The following is a 16,247-nucleotide window of genomic DNA, read 5'->3' as shown; positions in this document are numbered from 1 at the left end:
AGGGCTACATTCATTTCCTGAGGCTCTGGGGAAGAGTTTGCTTTCAAGCTCATTCAGGTTGTTGGCCAAATCCAGTTTCTAAGTCCTACTCCAGTACTCCGGCCCCCATTTCCTTGCTGGTTGTCATCTAGGGCCACTGTCAGCAATGAGAGGGTCCCCACATTCCTTACCACATGGCCTCATCCACCTCAAAAGCCAGCAATGAAGAACCCCTCTAACATGTTGTCTTTGGCTTCCTCAGTCTCTGACCTCTGGACCCAGATTTAGAGGGCATGTGGGATTAGGTCAGGCCAACCTGAATAATCTTCCTTTTGATGAACTCAAAGTCAACCGATTTCTTGAGTAATCAGCACCTAAGTACAAAGTCAACTGATTAGGTAACATTAACTGCATGTACAAATTCATCTTGCCATGTCATGTAACAATCATAGAAGTCCCACACATCATATTCTCAGACTCCACCCACATTAAAGGGGAAGGAATTACACGGGGGTGAAGGTCACTGAGGGTCATTTTAGGGTTCTGCCCGCCAGAGATCCTGTCCAAAAACCAGAGGGGTAAGGGGACCCCAGCAGGTGGGAGATGAAAATGAGTGTCAGATAGCTATAGATCATCTTTTGAGGGTCAAGAATTTTGAAAAGAGGAATCCAAGCAAACAATTTCCAAAGAGCTCACGAAAGTGTCATCTGAGAGTGAGAGTAGGCTTTAAACTCTGGCAAGGTGCAGAGAGCAAGAAGCCAGAAAGGATGGCACCTCTTGTCAGTTATAGGGGAACTTTCTCGTAACCTCTTTTCCCTCCACTCTCTTTCAACTTGAACCTGGCAAGGGCAAAACATGTGTATTAGCTAGGGAAAGGGAAGATGTGAATACAGGAAAGAAGAATCAGGCCATCACACCCTCCTTCCCAAAAGGCAGGTGGCCACCAAAAATAGGTCTTAGCAAGGTGAGAGAAGTCTCACATTTGCATGAGAATTGAAGTATTGATCGACACCTAGGACTGGATATTTTTTCCACAAATTACAATTGTAGTTTTTCATTTGTTTTTTCTTCTTTAAAGTACTTAAAGTAGCTGCAACTTTCCTCAGAGTGATCACAAAAGTCATGGGGACTCCTGAGCTTTCATCAAGTGGTAGGGAAAAGACTTTCCCCAATGAATAAAGTTTTAAAGGACAAATGGGAGCCGAGAAGAAAACAAAGATGAGGACAAAGACAAAGAAGTAGGAGGGGGACAAAAGTCACACTGAAAGCATCATGATTGTTCAAAGTACTGGTTATGCACATGTAAGACAACTGGGACGACAGAAGGAAAGTGACTTACCCAACATACACAAATAGTAAGCTAGGCAGTGACTGAGCTGGGATGGGAAATCAAGTCTTCCAGACTCTGAAACCTTTTATTTTGCTTCACAACCATGCCAAGTAGAAATTTTGACTATAGGAAAATCACAAATCTGGTGGACAGGAAGCCAGAGTACTCCTGCTGTGGATAGGTTCTTACTCCCTCACTTTCCTTCACATGGGCTCTGTTGCAGGAGCCAATATGACTCTTTCCAATAATGGGTCAGCATCTTAAAGAAGCCTAAACTATTCTTCCTAGATAAAACTCCAGGGACTTAGACTTTCCTTTTCCAAAGAAAAGAGGTAAGGACTCTGTTGTAGGAGGGACCTGGTACCTCCTGGTTGACCAATCACTATGGAGCTTCAGTTAACTTGAAATAACTTATTTTTGGTCTAGGTGGGATGAGAAATATACAGAAGCCTCCATTTCCCACCTTCTATCCAGAATAGCAGTAGAAGATTCCTAAGGTGATCAGACCCTGCTGTAGTGAGAGAGGGAGAAAGACAAAATGCTTTCTCTATGGCCCGAGTCTTCCATTTCAGTCCTGAGGGCAGCCTTCTAAGAGGAAAGGCATGGAGGTCAGAGAAGGGAAGTAACATGTGCTCACCCCTTCCAGAAGGAAATGAGGAGCCGACGCTATGCTCTGGGATACCATACAGTGAAATGGAGCTCAGTGAGGTCACAGACCGTGGCAGAAAAGAACATGGCAGCTAGACAACCTGTGATGTGTGCCAACTCTGGCCTTTTGCACATGCTTAACAAACCTATCTGAATCTCTGTATTTCATCTAACAAATGGACTCACAGCTAAGATTGCTCTGTGATGAAATTGTGTTCATAAAACACTTGACACATAGTTGAGATGACTGTTGCTTGTCTCTCCCATCCATAGTATATCCTTTGGCCATTGCCCTATGAAATTAAAATTTTTAGAGAAATTCTCAAGGTTTATAAAAAAATATATAGTCAAAGTCAACGATATTTGTAATCCATGAGAACACACAGCCACACATCCATGAGCTCACTGTTTCTAGCCATAAACTAGTGACAAACACTGTGCTGTATGCCTATCATTAGGTTGTCGTCAGACCATACTCCTCAGCAGGGAGACAGGGCCACTGGCCTCCTTTTTCCTGCTCACAACCAGAGTGATGGAGCTAAGGAAGGAACATGAAGCAGGAATGATTACATTTTAACTTTGGACACAAAAGCCGAGTGTTCTGCCAATATCTTTCCACAGCAGAAAACCTTCTAAGAAGGGAGTTGAAAACTGAAGCAGAAAGCACCAGATAAAATTGTCAACCAATGCCTGAGTGACTGACTTCAGGGCCTACCCAGGTGGTCAAGCACCAGGTGCATAAGGACCCTTTCACCCCACCGTCAGCCAAGACAAAATGGTGCCAAGTCCCTTGAAGGCTGTGGCTGTAGAAGAGCTACCCTTTCATGAGATGCCCTCGCTTGCCCTTCTCAGCCACTCTACTTTCACTAGATGTCAAGAATGCCAAGATGTATAGAAAAATGGTCCTTAGCTGCAAGACCTCACAAGTAACAGGAAAAACAGATGCTATATTAATCAAAGTCATTAGTGCCAGCTTCCCCAACAGACCCAGCATTTCAGTGGTTTAATACACGTTTATTTCGTGTGCCCATCACATCCAAACGTGGGTTAGGTGGACTTCCTTGACACTGCAGTTACAAAGTCTGTAGTGACAATGAACTTCAAGGTCAGAGAGACGGCAGGAGGGTCACATGGGATGATTTCAAGTGCAGGCCTAGAAGTGGCACACTCTGGGCAGGACCCAGGCACATGGCCCCAGTCTAACTGCAATGGTGGCTAGGAAATCCAGAGGAGCACACAGACATTTGCTGAGTATTAATAATCTCCACCATAGACAGACAGACAAATTAAGGCAACGCAATGAATTACATTTATGGCACTTGATTTACGGCATAGTTTTGGTTTATGGCATAGTTTTTGCAGCAGCGCGGTGAAGGGAGTTATAAATTCTGTTTGAGCAGGTCCAGGAAAGTTTCATGGAAAAGGAGGCAACTGATATGGGTCCTAGAAAGGGAGTAAGAGCAAGATAATGAAGGAGTGAAGAGGGGCGTTTTCAGGCAGAGGCATGGATGCATGAAATCACACAGCAAATTTACAGACTTTACCAAATTTGGCATGTCCAGGGCATAGTGTGCATGGGGGGTGCAGGAAGGAGAGATTAGGGTGAGTGGGACCCAACCCTGAGGTTGGGAGGAAAATTTCAGGGCTATGGTAATGGGGTGCTAGAAACCAGAGTCCTTGCCAGGGTGTGGTCAGATATGTGAGGCAGGTGCTTGCGACCCTCAGCCAATAAGCCAGGCCTCCTAAGTTTCCTGCATTCGGGACAGAAGGCATCACCGTGCCAATGACCACCGCTGCATGTGGCAATGCAAGGCTCTCTTCTCCCGCTGCAGCACCACACGGAAGAAGAGGGGGGTGTTGTTGAGCATCGAACATACCAGGCCTCAAATGCTTATTCCACCACTACTGGGCAAGTAGCTCTGGAAGCCACAGTTTTTCTAGAACGAGATTAACAATGAGTACCATAGAAAACAGCATGCTGATGAAGGGGAATGAGACTTGTAGAGCTACAAGATGGCCTCTGGCATCGGGCCTTCCCAACAATCCTAGCAACTTCCACCCTCTGTCAGGCCTACTTCTTTCTCCCTCTTTCGAGAACACGCTTTGGTCATATAATTGACAGATTTGGACTGCTTTCAGGGTGCTTTTACTTTGCACTGGGGTGTCCTTGGGCTCTGTGTCAGTTGGAGTAAAGCTATTGAGTGCCTTAACGCCCTGCTCCAACACACCCACTGGACAAAGTTCTTGCCTGTTTCTGGAATCAGGGCACTTCTCGGTCTCTCCTTGAAGCCAGACTGACCTTGGAGTCTAGAAGTCCTCTCAGGACTGAGTCTAGATCTCATTAGGTATTGACAATTGCCCTCTGTGGTAGACAGTATCATCCCCATTTTACAGATGATGAAAACCACAAAGGGATTTGAAAGGTGAGGCCAAATGTATTCTATTTCTTTTACTACAATTTGAATCTTCTCCCTGGTATACAAAACAGGCCACCATTAGTTGTTACCTTAAAAGGTAGGAGGAAAAGAAGTAAGTATTTTGCCCGGAAATAAGATGGCTCTTTAAAAAAAAAAAAAATCATGCAACTAGTTTCCCCCGTAAATACTCCATAAAGTAGGTAATCTCAAAACACTAGGCAATAAACAACAAATTCCAGAGATAAAACACAGAAGGTATAGCAGGCGTCATTGCTTTTGACTTGTACTTAATAGAAGTAAACTGGGCCCAGGGTTACCAAGTGAAACAGCAGGGCCCTAACACATGTTGAAAGATGACACTCCTCCTTTTTGGTTAGCATGTTTTGTTTTTTTTTTACCAAGAAACTACATAACTGACACATGATTTTTAGGTTATTTAAATATTTATTTATTTATTTATTTATTTATTTATTTATTTTTGAGAGAGAGAGTGTGGGAGGGGCGGGGGGGGGGAGAGAGAGAGAGAGAGAGAGAGAGAGAGAGAGAGAATTCCAAGCAGTCTCCACACCGTTGGTGCAAAGCCTGATGCAGGGCTTGAAGCCACAAACCTTGAACCATGACCTGAGCCAAAATCAAGAGTTGACACTCAACTGACTGAGCTACCCAAGCGCCTCATAACTTATACATATTTAAATACATAAGATGCACAAACACATGTATGCCCACCATTTATATGCATATGAACATGTACCTTTACACACACATATACCCCAATTAACACAAACCAGACTACTTTTTGTTGTTGCTGTTCTGCTTTATTCTGGTGTAGTTGCCATCAGTAAGAAATTGAGGAGGGTGCTTTGGATAATCTGACCCTCTCTCCCTCCATTGAAGAGAGCAAACAGGATTGGAAAAGAGAAGAGAGGCCCAGGATGTACAGCATTTCATGGCCACCATCCCTGAACCGGGAGCTTCAGGACCCACCCTATTTCTTCTATTGGCTTCCATGGCAGGAAGTGCCCCCCCAGCCTTCCCCCCACATCCCCTCAGTCCTCTTTGGTCATCTGCAGGCAGCTCCCATGTCGGGCGCCCCCTGGTCAGAGGAGTGTGTTCAGCCCAGGCTCAGAACGGGTCAGAAGTGCCAGGGGTTAATGCCTTAAGAGCTAGCTCAACGCTGAATGTGTTGGAGTTAGTGGACAAACACCCCAGCTTCCTCACCCTCACGGGACAAGATCTGGGTGTGCTTTGCACAGCCTCTCATCAGGGTTGGGCCCTAGTCACCCACGGCAGGGGCCTCCTAATCAACGTGCCCCCTACTGACTTTCCCACCCAGCCCATCTCACTTCCCCACTTCCTTACTTTGCTGCCCGAGGCCATTGACTGAGAAAACTCCTTACCCAAATCCCTATTTCTGGGTATTCTCATAGGGGACCCACACTAAAAAAGTTCCCCAATTCTAATGCCTCCAAACCAAGTGTCCAATCCCTGACTTCTCTCTGCCTGCCTTGCCAGATGCCCAGGGCCCTCTTTCCCAGCCAGTTCCAGAGGAGACCGTGGCTCCCTCCTCTGGGTTGCAACTGTTTACACTTTGTGTCCTCAGGTGGCCTACAGCGGGGATTCTGTCACGCCTCCAGAGCAACCCCAGAAAAAAGCAGGTGTTCAGTGACAACTGGCGAATCATTTCATCCCCCTCTGCCCGGCACTCACACATCTCCAACACGTCTGCAGCCCCAGAGTCGGTCTTCGAGCCACTTAGAGGCTATGGAGCTGCCTGGCCTGGGATCTGATAGCCCGTGGGGACGTCCACGAACTGGCTCTGGTAATACGCTTTTCTGGAACTTCAGACAAGCAGATGGACCCACCAACGGGCCTCTGGCCACTGGTTGCCCTCTGTCAGTATAGCATGCATCTAAGAGGAACCCGCTTTGTTCCAGAGCAGAGAGACTGGCCACGCATGGCTCCCCCACCCAGGTGTTCCCAGTTCCTCTTCATGCAGCCTCCCTACATGAGACCCTGCCCCCACAGTGCCCCAAGCACTTCCACAGAACCCAACCCTCCGCATTTGCAGGGCGACGCCTTCTCGCAGCTGGACTCAGACAGAACCGCCCTACTTTTGCTGCCAACGTGGCCAGTGATGAGGAAAGTCTCACAGGTATCTCACAGAAAGCCCGCTGCTCTTCACCTTCACTGTGGACTGCCTCCCTGCTTTGCCCAAGTCACCCGTCAAGCCCATTTCCTGCAACCCACTACCCTCCCCAAGCCTCCTGCACCAAGTTGACAGCACACGGCAATGACTTTCCTACCGGACTCAAGAACAGGAAAGCTGGTTCATTCCTGTCCCCACTGCTGGCCACAGTGCCGATGACACATAAGGCGTAGCTTTCCGCACCGGGGGCACGGATCTTGACCTGCAGATACCCCCCCGGAAAGGGGATGCAGTGACAGAAATTCGCCCAAGAACACCGAGTCTCCGAAGTGTAAAAGAAGGGGGCTCCCGGGGCGCCTGGGTGGCGCAGTCGGTTGAGCGTCCGACTTCAGCCAGGTCACGATCTCGCGGTCCGTGAGTTCGAGCCCCCCCGTCGGGCTCTGGGCTGATGGCTGAGAGCCTGGACCTGCTTCCGATTCTGTGTCTCCCTCTCTCTCTGCCCCTCCCCCGTTCATGCTCTGTTTCTCTCTGTCCCAAAAATAAATAAACGTTGAAAAAAAAAAGAAAAAAAAAAAGAAGGGGGCTCCCGAAGGAGGAGAGGCACCTGAGAACACCCAAGGCATGCTTTGCTTGATTCACATAGCTTAGCCTGGGGGAAGAGAGGGGTGCAGAGCAGAATCCACTTGGACAGTGCTAAAGGACAGAATATGACACCGCTGAGCAGAGCATTTCTCCTATAGTTACAAAGATTAAGAACCCTGAAGTCAGGCAGCATTTGACTCGCAGCCTAGCTTTTCTGAGGTTGTCCATGAAGGACTCTGAAAATGCCAACACACGGTAGCAAAGGAGCTTTAGAAATGAGCTTCCTGGCGGCATTTCTCATTGACAGCCAGTCACCGTGTGGTTTATTTGAAGCCTGTTTGAAGCCAGTGGAGAAAAATGAACAGAAGGTCAGAGCCACACTGGGTACCTTCCAGATGAAACTTCCACAGTGTGGAGGGAGGTGGTTTCCATTCACTGACTCAGCTTAGAAAACTCTTCAGGGGCACCTGGATGGCTCAGTTGGTTAAGCGCCTGACTTTTGCCTTTGGCTCAGGTCACGAGCCCACGGTTTGTGGGTTCGAGCTCCGAGTCGGGCTCCACGCTGCCGGTGCGGAGCCTGCCTGGGATTCTCTCCCTCCCTCTTTCTCCGCCTCTCCCCGACTCGCGTGTGCACGTGCTCTCTCTCTCTCTCTCTCTCTCTCAAATCAATAAATAAACTTCAAAAAAATCGTTTAGGAAATTTCCTGGCAATTATTAGCAGGGGTCTGATCTAAGGATAACCCCAGGAAGGGATGTTTTGATGCGCTTCGGAGTTAACACCGTAAAGAAGGTCATCATCACAGCCAGGGAGGGATGGTGGCATTCCACAACACCTGTTGGAAACTCAGCCTGGCCAGCGGCACACAAAGCTGGCTTGCGGACATGCGGGCGTCTTACCACAGATCCCGCAGTGCTAGGCAGCCGTGTGACAGCCCTGGCCCGGCTGTCATGGAAACAGTGTTCTGTGGAGGCTCATCCACAGCCTCCTGACCTACTGTGCCAAGCAAGGCCTCTCACCCTTCTCCAGCCCTTTCCATGCGTCTACGTCTATATTCCAGAGTGGGAGATGTTCCTCTTCCTTAAAGGAGGTAGGAAAAGGGGGGTGCTTAGAAGGTGCCCACTACGTGCCAGGTTCACACCACGTGAATAACTTCATGTAACCTTCTCAGCGGCCCGAAGCGGAAAAGCAGTGGAAGGTACAGTCTATCCATCAAAGGCCGCTCAGGAGCAGAGAAAGGACTCCAGGTTCTTCGGCAGAGAGGGGGTTAGTACAGAGATTATTAAATGCAGGACAGGGGTGTGAAGGTCTGTGAGAGCCACTTCCAGCTTTGAAGAAATCAGAAAATACTTGGATCACAGGAAACCCCTGCCAGTGATCTCACCCGCATACCACGCTGGAGTAGGGGGTCCCAGGCCTTTACCACGAAGCCACTGCAAATATCACGCCCATTACATGTTTGCATGGCTGCGGCCAAGTCAGAGGGCAGAAAGGCTTCTCTGCCCTCCGGGTCTGCATGATCCAAACCAGAGGGGCCTGGAAAATACAGTTTTCAGCCCCCGAGACCCCACAAGACAAGGAAAAACCTAGAATCAACAGGCAACGTCCTGCGTAGAGAGGTACTACTGTGCTCATCTTATAATTAAAGCAACTGCGATTCCAAGAAGCAGAGTAACTTTGCCTAAGTTCCCGCTGCCGAGCTGCAGTACGAACAGCGTGTGAATAAGCCGGAGTCTCTCTGCCTCCAGAACCCAGAAGGACAAACGGAATTCTGATGGACATGGGGACATCAACTTGTCCACCTGAATCCTGAGAGGACATTTCTGTGCATGGATTGCTGTGTGCCCACCAACCAATGCCGGCCAGAGAGAGAGAAAGGACGCCCAGCGGTGAGGTTCTAGGTAAGAGTCTATTTGATGTTCACCCAGAGGAATTAGGAGGGATCTAAGGCAGTGATATTAAAACTTGCAAAAATCTCAAGTCTTCGCAGGGAATGCGAGTTAAAACCACAGCGAGACCCTCTTTCGCATCCGCCGGTGCAGCAACGCAAAGGGCTGGCCGGGAGGGAGAGCCTCACCACCTCTCAGACCCTGCCCGTAGACGTGTAAATTGGTACAACCACTTTGAAAAATGTTTTAGCATGACCTCTTAAAGTTAAGGGTGCTCACGATTTTTGAGCAAGGAATGCTATGCATAAAAATGCTACTGCATTGTAGTCATACGGTGGAATATTATAGAGCAATGGAAACGAATCACAAGTACATTTAGCGAGACGTATGAACTTCAAAGTTTTCATGCTGACAGAAAATATTAAGTCACCGAAGCGGGATAATCCCATTCTTATAAAAGATAAAACTACATAATGTACCGTGTGGCTTGCGTGCATTCTGTCATAAAACTACAAAGACAAGGAAGGTAAATATTAATCAAAATGGAGAATAATGGGCTTTTTTAGAGGGAGACAGCAATGGAATAAAATCAATGGGGCTCAATGGGGTTTCTATGGTCTTGAAAATGACATGTTTCTAAGAGGGACGGTGGGTCCAAGGGTATTGATTACTACTCCTTACGCTAATCAGATATGTTGTTTACACTCTTATGTAAAGCAAGTGGATGTCATGGTGGGGATCTTCTGTCCACTGGTCTCTCTGCAGCCCCACCCAACTACCATTGGGTACTAGGGGTAGTCAGTGTGTGGCCTGTCCATCCCTCTCTGGTCTCTCAAATGCAACCTCCCCTGCTCTGAGCTGACGTACAGCGTCCTGTAGGCATATGCGTTCCATCCCCAGAATTCCTCCTGAACACGTCTCACTTGCCAGCTCCATAATGCAGAGTAATAAACTGAGATCGTGTAGAGCATGGACCTTTGGAAATGGATTTGAATTTTGAAGCCTGATTTGAGTTTCAGAACCTGGGTTTGAATCCTAGTCCTGCCACTCATTACCCATGTGATCTTGGGAGCATTGCATAAAACCTCATGTATTGCAGCCAGTAAGTTAGTACTTATCTCACAGTGTGCTGGTATGAAAATGCAAGGAGTTAACACACATAAAATACTCAGGAGACTGACTGGCATACACTGAAGATCACTTGATTGTCAATTGTTGCCATTTCTGCTCATTTTTCCTCTTGGTACCTGTCGATCAACCCATCCCTCTTGTTTGAACGCACATCTTAGTAACTACTATCTACGTGGCACCGTCCTTAAAAACAGTTGGTTTTTAAGGCCAACTGCCTATTTTTATAACTAATATGTTATTGGAGCACAGCCACGTCCGTGCGTTTCCCTATGATCCGTGACTGCCTCTGTACCACAACAACAGAGTTGAAGAGTCGCGACAGAAGCCGTATTACCCGCAAAGCCTATCTGGCCTTTTACAGAAAATGTATGCTGACTCCTCCTGAAGAATACGGTTGAACTCCACTCTCCTTATCTCGCCTCCACTTCCATAACCTCCCTACCACAGACCCGTTTCCAGATATCTGTACTCCAACCCCAGGCACAGTGGCTGGTGAAGCCAACATAATCTTACATCCTTGGGCTAAAGGGACCTGAAGTCAACTCTACCCTTGGTTGGCTATCTCCCACCATGGGCGGAAGATTGCACACATGAAGTACCCAAGCCATTTCTGACCAAGACAAAGCATGTGACAGCAGACTTTGACCCTAAGGTCTCACTGCCTCATATTAGAAATTTCCAACAGAACAATCCACGATCACTTCAAAATAGAGCATGCGATAACATAGCACGTACGCAATATCACGTATCTATAAACCACACAAAGATAAGTCTTAACTATCAGCACGACCTGGCCATTAAAAATGTTGTAAAACTTACATACCTACTTAAATTTAAAACTTAAATACCTACTTTATCATCCTAAGTAAGACAAAGCCGTTTAGATAATAATTATGAAGCCATATGATTTTCTCAGTGGGTCTTAGGAGGAAACAAGTCGATGTGAAACAAGCATCTGTTTTTTATGTTGTCTCTGTTCCACTGAGTTGGTCCACGTGACCTCACCCGCCCAAGACGATGCGCTTGTAAACGAGAAGGCCTCCAATAAGGATGAAGGATGACACAAGGACAAAGAAACCGGAGCGGATGCAAAGACGAGGAGTTTCAGCAAATTACCCACCCCCAGTCAGGGAAGGAAAGAAAGAATAGTGCCCTCCTCTGTGTGCTATTTTGGTCACATGTGATTAATAGCCTGTCACGCTGTCAGGAGAACCCACACTCCGTCAAACCGATGCACATGGCAGCTCTGGGCGCCAAAACAGGGCATGTTTCTGGGTAAAATGTGCCAGGGGGATGCACTGTGTGTGTATATAGAGAACACATACCTGCCACGAGCATCCCTTGATCCTGAAACACTGTGGAAATTTCTCTCCCCACACACACTCCCAAACTGTGTGTGTGTGTGTGTGTGTGTGTGTGTGTGTGTTTCCCCATTTCATTCAGCAAGCAGCTGTGAAAGCTATTATACTGCCTACATAGCAACAGAAAAGGATCTGGTAAGTGTTTAATGAGGGGGAGGTGTGATTAAAGGGACAGGGCAGTTAAATTGGGTAACTTAGGAAAAGAATGAGGTAATGAATGCTGTTGCCTTGGAGACCAGGTCATGGTCTATGATCTAATATTGCTCTATCTGTAACATTCTACATTCTGAGAAATGGGCAAATCCGATTTGCTTCACTCATGAATATTATCTTTATAGAGATATCAACAGTCCAGTCAAGGTACTTTATCTCCCCACCTATTAGTGAAGCAATACATAAACGAGACATGAAGGATGTCCTCTAGAACAGAACACAAAAGCCTTTTGTGAGTCCTGAAAGGACTTTCTATAATTTATTTTTGTTCCTTATTAAATTGGCTGTCATATTTCTCTTTACTTCCCATAAACATCCTATCTTCCAAGCCTGTTCTTTAATAAAATATGCACACGAGAACACCCAAGAAATTGATGCTTTTCTGTAAAGTTTGACCTCATAAGCAAATGTGCCCCAACTTCCTATATCAAAAATGCTCTTCTAAAAATCATCCCTGGAAGTTCCTGGGCTAGCTGATTCCCCAGGGCAAAGTTAGCACTAGGATTCAAGGTGACTTTAAAACCTATATCACAATACTAAAAGAGAAATAAAAACAAAAATTCAGAACTCAGAAACATATCTAAATAAAAGACCGGCATGGGAGAGAGGGTGGTGCAGTAATTTGTAGTCCTTAATGTCCTAGTTGTGCTAGTCGAACCAACAATTTGAGCTTCCTAGTTGTCAAAGCAAAAGATAAAGCAGGAAGAAAAAGAAATAAATGAATAAAATACAGCATCCTTCAAAATAAGTCAAGCTTTTCTTAAAACTCAGTATTGGGGGAGCCTGGGTGGCTCAGTCAGTTTAAGCGTCCAACTTCAGCTCAGGTCATGATCTTGGGGTTCACAAGTTCGAGCCACAGGTCAGGCTCTGTGCTGACAGCTCAGAGCCTGGAGCCTGCTTCGCATTCTATATCTTCCTCTCTCTCTGCACCACCCCTACTCATGCTCTGTCTCTCAAAAATAAACGTTAAAAAAAATTTTTTTAACTCAGTATTGAAAGCAATTTCTCACTTAAAGTTCCACATATGGACCACTGAGAGATAGTGTGCATAGTAACCCAATTACATATGCAGTGATTGGTTTCATTAGGACCCTCGGGCATGAAACCCAAGGGCAGTCCTCTCAAAACAGTCTGGGGGAGGGGGGGGTGGGGAAGGGAGAGAGAGAGAGAGGTAATGAAGGGGTAGAGGAGAAAATAATACAGAGGCTCTACAGAGCATGTATTTTGTCTTGCTTGATCCAAGAATTATAAAATTTTCAAGAACTCCCACATACCCATTTCCATATACTCCCTATTTCAAGTAACCTTTAGACAAGAACTGGAAAGCAGACTTTTTCTTTTTGTTAATACTCTGATCTAGAATGTAGATATGCTCTGGTATTATTATTGTCCCTACTACTATGATCGCTAACATTATTCCAGATCGACAATATCTTACGAAAATGGAGGAGTGAGTTTGATACTACAACGGAAGAAACTCTGAAGAGGGTTCCAAAAAGTCCACAGAGCAACTGTATCATGTTGAAGACGCTGGGTCTGTTCGCACTCTAGCAAAAGCAGAGACCAATCATGCTCATCAGGCCTTCACGGGCTTCTCTACCTTTCCCAGTCTCCTTTGCAGTTAGGTCAGGCTATATGGCTAAGTTCTCACCAAAGGAATGGGGCGAAAAAATGATACAAGACATTAGAAAGTCCAGAGTAACCCTCCGACATGCTTTCTTCCCTTACTATGGCAACCTTAGAGGCCATACATTCCAGATAGCGTGGCTACATCTAGCTGTGACATGAGTGAAAAATAAACTTTCATCTGGCTGAGCCGCTGAGATTTCAGGGGTTGCCTACCGTGGGAGTGAGCGTGGATTGCCTGGACGAACAATCCACTGGCCGACAAACTGCCTTCACGATGCTATTTGTCATGTTTTTAAATCAAGCTTTATTCATTTGATTCTGATGTTATGTATTTTGGCTTAACTATTCTTTGTAAAAATATCGACATAAAGTTGCACAAGTTTTAATACTGCACTATCTTTGAACCGAATTCTCTGTCTCTCCTTTCTCTCTCTCCACCTACTCAGGCTTTCTTAAGATAGAGAGATAAAAATATAATTAGGAAGAAAGATATAAATGGTGCGTGACAGATATAGATACATAGATAGAGGGATGGACAGATACAATGCTTAGATGGCTTCTGTAAGTTTCAGGTGGGCGTGGCTTTCACATTCACACCAATCAGTAGTCACCTAAAGTCCACCCCTGATGATCTATAAATGGTAGCACTGAGCCCTGAGAAGTAGACTGGGATCAGCAGTTAGTGGTAGAGAAGTGTTTCAACTCACATAGTTCTATTCCAGAGGCTGCATCTGAATTACCAGTCTGTCGACTGCCTTGAGTTAACGGATTATCTTTCATTCACTCGGTCACCATTCCCAAAACCAAATGTTGCTTCGCTAATAAGATTAGTGAGAAGTCATTGTTGTTTTCTGTGTCCTGACAACTGTGCTTCATTCTCTGTAGACTTCCTGTTTTCTTTAAGGATATTTATCTATTTACTGATTTGTAAGAGCTCTTCAACAATTAGATTAAAGTGAAAATACCTTAAATAAAAGATCTTAACCTTGTACCTGTTGTATTTGAAGACTTTTTATTTTTTCTTTTCTTTTTTCTTTTTTCTTTTAATTTAAGGTGTATTTATTTCCTTTCAGATTTTCCTTTATGATTTCCATCATGGCCATCAAGTTCTTCTTTACTCCAAACCAACATAGATATGTGATTATATTTTCCATGTATGCTAACAGTTTAATTTTTTTCACCTTGACATCCTTTGTCTTCTTACAAGTTATGCTTACAAAAGGCTTTTGATCCTCCATAATTTCGTTCCCTGGGACTTTTTTTCTTCACAGTCAGTTTTCCAGATAATATTAACAAATGTCTATGCTTTATCCTGTTAATTTAAAGCACTTTCTTATATATTGGATCAACTAAAGCAGTGAGAGCAGACAATCTTCACTTGGAATGAGAATGGCTCTAAAGTTTGCATTTTAAGCATGATGCATATGTTTTGATCACATATGTATTTATTACATTCAAGAACTATTCTACGAGTCCTATGTCACTATAACTTTATTTTGTTTTGTTTTGTTTTTGAGAGAGAAAGCACAAATGGGGGAGAGGCAGAGAAAGAGTGAGAGAGAGAGAGAGAGAGAGAGAATATCCCAAGCAGGCTCTCCACTCAGCATAGAGCCTTACACGGGGCTGGATCTCATGACCCTGGAATAAGCCAAAATCATGAGTCAGATGCTCAACAGACTGAGCCGCCCCAGTGCCCAAATTTTACTATAACTTTAAATCAAGAATAGTCATACCTTTCTCTGTTACTAATGTAATGGATTATCGTAACATATATTTTTATCAATGAGCCAGCATTATATTCCTGGAATAAAACCTACTTATTCAAAGAACATGATTTCTGTAATATATTTGATTTCATGCGGCCATCATGTGGTTAGCATTTTGCATTTCTATTTCTAAGAGAGATTCGTCTTGTGTTGTTATAAGTAAAAGAAAGGAGAAACTTGTCTTTTTGTGCTTAAATTTTCAAGTGGCACAAGAATTTTTGTTCTAAAATTGTTTGAAAGAGCTCACTCCTCAAACCATATGGGTCTGACATCTTTCCAGGGGTTATTTTTAGATGTTTTTCATAATGTCTTTCAGGTTCTATTCAGTTTTTCCATATTTCTCCTATAATCTGTTGCTTTTTATATTGTCCCATAAAATTATTCTTTCATCCATGTATTTATCTGTATTGGTATGTATTGCTATAGAATTCTACTTTTTCTGATAGATGTATATGAACATACATAAATAACTATTAATTGCATTTCTTTGATCATTCCTTTTAAAGTATATAGTTATTTCTTTTTAATTCCCTGATCACCTTTATGAGAGCTTTGTCTCTTATTGAGTTTGATTCGAAAGAAAGATAGATAGATAGATCTAGTGTTTATCACTTATACTATTTTCATACATATTAATTTCTATTCATATTTTCATTCACTTTTACCTTGGATAGGACACAATTCTAAATGCAACATAGAGTCCAACAACCTCCTTATTGATTTTTTTCTACATTCTGTTACCTACTTAATATTTAAAATATTGCTTCCTGCTATTTCCTTGAGTTTTTAACCTCTCCCTTTTTTAATTTGTACATTTTGTAATTCTTTACCTAAAGTTTTATGATTATTATATTTTTATTTATACTTTACCATTAGCAATTTAAGCTTTTTCCTTTGGCACATTCAATATTTTCATGTAATTTTACTTCTCCTGATAGCAACACTGATTCCTTCTGTTTAAAATTGCATGTAAGTGGGGTGCCTGGGTGGCTCAGTCGGTTAAGCGACAGAATCTTGATTTCGGCTCAGGTCATGGTCTTATGGTTCATGGGATCAAGTCCCACTTTGGGCTCAGAGCTCCCTCTCTCTCTGCCCCTCTCCCCGCTTGTGCTATTTCTCTGAAAAATAAATAAGTAAGCATTTTAAAAAATAACAATA

Source organism: Puma concolor, chromosome C2 (assembly GCF_028749965.1).
Source record: "Puma concolor isolate L17-30 chromosome C2, mPumCon1.1.hap2, whole genome shotgun sequence".
NCBI lineage: Eukaryota > Metazoa > Chordata > Mammalia > Carnivora > Felidae > Puma > Puma concolor.
Note: the sequence above shows the minus strand (reverse complement) of the source record.